We start from the raw sequence: 6163 nt of genomic DNA, 5'->3' as shown, positions 1-6163 counted from the left end.
GTAACAGTTGAATGGGTATCAGCCAGCAAGCAGGCATGTGCTTAGTGGGGGCACTGGGTGGCGTGGCAGGTGGGGACTCTGTGCCTACGATGGGACAGTCACTGGCTTGAATCTCATGGTCGGCTGAGTGATTTCGCATTTGGGCCCTTGAGCAAGGCCTTTAACCCCTAGTTGCTCCAGGGACTGGCTGGCCCGGCTTTCTCAAGATTGCACATCGCTTTGAATAAATGTAATGCTTAGGCACAGGGGAAAGGGATGCATGAGCTGGATGTGGAGAATGTAAATAGTATTTTAAAATTATATATGAATATCCCCCCTCCTGAGAACCTTCCAGCGTCTCTCTGTCAGGACCTCCTCATTTCTTTGGTGTCGAGATGCGGAACTGAAGCCATAGTTTTAGTAGGGATGTTTGTGTCAGAGGTGTGATGAATATTTCCCTGGGTGATAGAGAGATTCTCATTGGAATCAATTAGCAGAGGTGGAGATTTTAGGTCCAGAGAGTACAAATCCAGACCAAGATTTTGTTTCAACCAAGCCAGTTGAGTACTCTGTGACTGTGACTCTTGTTGTTGTTGGTTGAAACAAAATCTTGGTCTGGATTTGTACTCTCTGGACCTGAAATCTACACTCTGTCAATTAGCAACTCAAAAGTGCTGATTTTAAAAAGCGTTTACCTGAACTTGAATGTTGAGTTTTAGATCAAGTGGGCCTTTCCGTTTGCCAACTCCTCCTTGATGCTCCAGGTTTTGCCTTACCTCTGGTCCACTCCTAGACAAACAACATTTTACCTCAGCGATGCTGCACTTTCCAAAATGGGATCGCTCTCCTGCGGAAGGTTCGTGATTCAAACCTCGACTCCCTTAGGGCCGTTCTAAGGGGAAACCAAATCTAGTTACGATTCTGCTGATTAGGTGAAATTTTCAAACCTAATTGTCACTGGACTCGGCAGGGGACGAATGAGCAGTGGAAGACTTGCCCATTTCCATCGGATTAAACCGCGTATGACCAGGGCAGTGAGGCAGCCTTGCAGCTAGTGCTGTGTCCTGACGCCTTCGGGGTCCTGGGCTTCAAGCCAGCCTTAGTTGTTGTTTGTGGAGTTTGCTTGTTCTCCTCCTTTTGTCCGCGTTAGTTATTTTATTTAGTAGACATTTTTTGTCCAGTGTGATGCAAAAAGTACGTCGCAAACATGCAACTGTCGAGGAGCTGGGCTAGACGTAAGTACAACAAGGCTGAGCTTCCAGTGAATGCCCAGGTAACTGTGTAACCATGGATTAGTAGAGGTATTCCTGGAACAGATGCGTCTTGAGGCATTTCTTCAAGGTGGAGAGCAAATCTGACGACCAGATGTGGTTCCTTAGCTCATTGCAGTAGCTGGGAACCACAAAAGAGAAACATCCACATGGATGTTCAACTTTCATCTCAAGGTCCAAAGATATCCAAGTGAAACAGTGTCTCTAAATTGCAGAGTGTGTTCTCTGTGACGGACTGACATTCTGCCGGGGTGTTCCCTTTTACTCTCTATTTCCTGGGATAGGCTCTGTGACCATAGACTGCCAGCAGTTATGGAAGATGGATGACAGATTTTTGAATACAGCTGCCGGCCCACCAGAAGTTTTTCCGCTGTTCATGGATGTACATTTTGCATCCACATAGCTCACAGTGCATTGACCTCCACTCCCCGAGAAGAAGCCCGACCCCAGACACTGAAGGAGAAACAGCCCTAATTGGGGTATAATGACCTAATTAGTTAAATCTGTCACCTTATTGCGAGGGAGGAAATTGGCAAATTGGTAATACTGATTACCATTGTTACGTTATTAATTTGGAAAGGTATGGGCGCCCGCCCTGACTGGATTTAATCGGGACACAAATGCAAACGGTGCATGATGAATGAACAAACAGGGCTGCAGGAAGTGTGGCCTGTGGCAGCTCCTCTGACTCCTCTTTGTTCTTCCTTTTCTCTGTGGTCACTGCAGCAGAGTAACTCGTCTTCCTTGTCGGAAAACTACATGAGAACAGCAGGGGTGTTTTTATGAACTTGACATATGGTGTGAGTTCCTTTGCCAGCTGAGCGTCAGCTTCCTGTTTGAAACGCAGCTGGGAAGTATTCAGACTATGCCCTAATTTGACCCGATCTCTCAGAGCTTTCTCTGATGGTGCACGGGATAGTCTGTTTCTGCTCCCACTTCTGTCCTCCCAAGTCTTAGCATCTGCCAGATTGTCCTTCATGGTGCTCCTGACGTCCCGGCCTGGTTCTAAATGATGTGGTCGCTGGGTGAGCAGCAGAATCCAGTAGGCCTTACCTGCATCTGTGTCTTTGCTCAAAGAAGATGTTCAGCTATATCCAGCTTGGAACCCAGAACATACTGGCAGTTTGTTTAGGGGGAGAATAATGCAGATTTTTTTTTTCATTCTAAATATTAGGCAACCAAGAAAGAAACAAAACAGTTGGACGTCGGCTGCGTAACACGGGGAGAAGGAACACCACAAAAAATCTGTGTGATAGACATTCTGCTTGCAGATTGAGGTGTAATGGGGTAGGCGATCCTGACTCTTGGAAATGCCCGAATCGTGACAATATGTGATCCAGAGGCCAAAGCGCATGATCATACAAACCGTGCCAGAAGACTTGATTCGAGGGAGAAGACACGGGGTGACAAATAACTTCTTTTGCAAGGTTGCTGGAAAGTGCAATTCTTTAAATTAATTGCCAGATCCATTACGGGCTGCTGGAGTGGTGTAATACTTTACATGGCTGGCACCCTGTGCATAAATAATTTGATAATGAGATATGAGACTAATTAGTGGTACTGCACTTAGCATTGAAGGCCATTACACTTGTTGGGGTTGTGTGGGTCTTCTGGTAATGTTGGAGTCCACTTTCATGATATGACCTTGAAAACGCACCATCAGTGCTCATGCTGAATGCACTGCACTGACATTTTTTTCATAGATGTCTAGCATCACACCTCCAGGTTGCCGGTTCACATCCCTTTTCCGACTTTTAGAGATTCTGCCCTGTTTGATCCGGTTTTCTAAACACAGTGAGGCCAATTGCCATCTAAATCGTCCCTTGTATGTGATTGCGTGTGGGCCCTGTGGTGGACTGGCGTCCCGTCCAGAGTGTCCCCTGCTTTGTGCTTTATTCTGTATCATGGCCCATGAAGATGGAGCAATGGATGAGGACTTTTACCCCCCTGGATATGTGCTTAGAAAATGGAGTTGAAAAATCTTCCTTATTAATTTATATAACTAAAACTGTCTTTCCCGACCTGGTCTTCAGGGACCCATAGCCAGTCTGAAAACTGGACAGTCTGGCAGGGAGCTGGGAGGGAGTAAAAACATGGACCATATGGGGCCCCCCAAGCCCAGGTTGGGAGACACTGAATTAAAATGACTGAGGCATATAAATTGTTTGCTTGCTTTTTCCTAATTTCGGGTTTCCTAGGGTTTCCAAAAATATCGGCAAGCCACGTCAAGCATGCTGACCTAACAGATGTCTTACCTGAATGTTTTCATCGCAGAGCATTTTTGTTTGTGACCGGCGGTACCTTCCCATGCACTTTCACGACAGGCCTCTGTCCCGTGATGTCAGTGTCACTCTCGCATGTGTAGTACAGGATTGTCTCCCTTTTCTTCTCCCCCTGCCCCTCATTTGCATGCGAGGGACGTGTGGCAGCAGGTCTGATTCAACCTTCCCACAATGCTCACGTTCTCAGAGCTGGGGGGGGGTGGACCGCACTTCATTTTTCTGGGTGGATGATTATTGTACCGTTGTCCCGCTGCCTTTGAGCCACAAGTGCGGGAAATTGATGTGTGCCGGTTCCATTTGATGATCCTTTTGTATGTGATCGCAGAGGACAGGGGCGACTTTGTATAGGTAGGGAACTTGGCAGGGACTTAAATAATGGAAGAGCTCTTTGTCCCATTCCAGAACATCCCACTTACAGGAATGTGTTCAACGGAAAAATTGTTCAGCCTTTAAAGGAAAGGCCAAAAATGTAAACAAATGTTTTGATTAGTACAGTGTGTGTGCCCAGGATAGTGGATTAATTTGGTAATTTGCAGAAAAAGCTAATGCACAGTTCTCTTGTGTCTCGTGGGGTTAGCTAAGGTTGTTGCTTTAGTGTGTAGTGGGATCGACTAACTCTTATATCCACAATACATTGTATAAGGTTGGTGAAAATGAGTGGAGAATTTGATGCTTTGGATGGATGTTTGGAAGAATTTCAAACAACATGATGTCACTTTGGAAAAAAATCGAAAAACATAAGCAAACTGAATTTTATAAATTTTATTACTGTGCTCTGTCAATCCCTGCTTAATGGGAACTGATTGGTTAAGCAACAGGAAGTGGGTAAAGTAGTCACTGCAGGTGATAGATCTCACCTGTGGCTGCTTTAGGAGCCGTGCATCTCCCACAGCTGTTAATAAGACAGAACGATGTTCTCCAATCATGTTCCCCAGCATCTAGGCTGGTTGCCACCATGAGTGTTTTATGTAAATCAGAGGAGGGCAAAGCTACTCTGATTGGTCACTCAATCGCTAATTAAACTCCCGAAGGGCACCTTAAAACGCATTTGCCGTGGTCCACAATGAAGTTACGCCGGGCTGGCTGCAGTTCGGTGGAGGGAAAGTCATCCTTCACACTGTCCTCTCTGTAACTGAAGGGTCTGTCCCCAGGTTGTGTCGCGGCATGTCGAGAAACTCCCGCCGCCGCCGCCGGCACTGCCGGCCTTTCCGCGCGTTTAGCGTTCCCCTGCCAGCTGGCACGAAGAGCACCGACTTGTTTCCCTGAAAGTAAACAGCCTTTGCAGCCAACATCTGCCGGGGAAAAAGGGGAAAAACAAACAGCCGCTGCTTGTATACCTAAAGTCATAAAAGTGCATTTCCTTCATGCTGTTCTTCACTTCTCCACCGGCAAGAATCAGTGTCTCCCATTTGAGGCGCCGTGATGGACAGCTGGCCTTCCCATGTCCGGAAAGGAGGGCCCATATCCCAAAGGTCATTGTGACTTCGCCCTCTCTGAGAGCGTCTGTACCAGACACACTACTGGACACAGTGATTTTCACATGTAGTCCCCATTAATTTTATACCTTAGCCTCCCTCATCTCTTGCACACACCCTTTGTGGGAAGTCGATGCTCTGCATTATTTACACTCTAATTACAGATTTATAGCCAATCAGAAGCTGGTGTTCTCTTGCATTTTAATGCCACACGTCATAGACTTCATTCTGGTCTGGCAAGGATTGAGTCAAGCGTTCACAGGACCCAAAAGCTTTGTCATTTGTAGAAATACAATCAAGTACTTGCTTGTGTACCTCCCTGCATAATCAAACAACATATATCAATAAATAGCAAATAAATAACAGAATAGTGAGAACAAATAACATGTACAATATATACAGTATACATACAATATTTAATAAGTAGGACAACATGGTGCTGATGTTTAAAGTGGCAGTGGCAATTATTAGTGCATGTTCAACGTTCTTATTTCTGTTGACAAGAAAGTATTCCTGAATCTAGAATCTGCAGTCAAATGCTGATTTGAGTCTGCTTGCCCTCCACGGTAATGACCTGGCTTCGTCGTCACATTGTGGATGTCGGCAGTAGAATGACATGCAGGTACCTTCATGCATCCACTCGTTGATGATGTGTGGCCGATGTGGAGCTTCTGGTCCGTTTCACTCCGTCTTCCATGCACCATTCCTGTGCTCGGACGCCTCCGCTCCACAATCACCATCATGTCCTCCTGCTACTTTCAGCGCTGCGAAGAACAATTTGAAAAATGTATTTTCGTAATTGGCTACAATGGAGCTTGGAGTGTCTGCATTGTACTTTGTGAGACAAAACTAATTATCTGTAGAAAGGGAATTTCTGCTAAATTACCTCGACATGGTAACGAGTGTCTGCTATCCCAGTATCCTCATTAAATTGGCATGGTGTGTTGGTTTTTGATGGCTAGTTCTTAAAATAATGAATTTTGTGGTACCAGCCAATAGAGCCTACTGTAGAGTTTAAAGTATGCATGTAAATACAACCAGATGCCTTCTCGATGTTTACCCATCCCAGCTGTGTGTGGAGTTTGCATAGTCTCCTTCAGGTACTCAGGTTTTCTCCGACAGGTCGAAAGCATGCGGCTAAGCCAACTGGCTTCTC

The sequence above is a fragment of the Paramormyrops kingsleyae genome, chromosome 19, assembly GCF_048594095.1.
Source record: "Paramormyrops kingsleyae isolate MSU_618 chromosome 19, PKINGS_0.4, whole genome shotgun sequence".
NCBI classification, from domain to species: domain Eukaryota; kingdom Metazoa; phylum Chordata; class Actinopteri; order Osteoglossiformes; family Mormyridae; genus Paramormyrops; species Paramormyrops kingsleyae.
Note: the sequence above shows the minus strand (reverse complement) of the source record.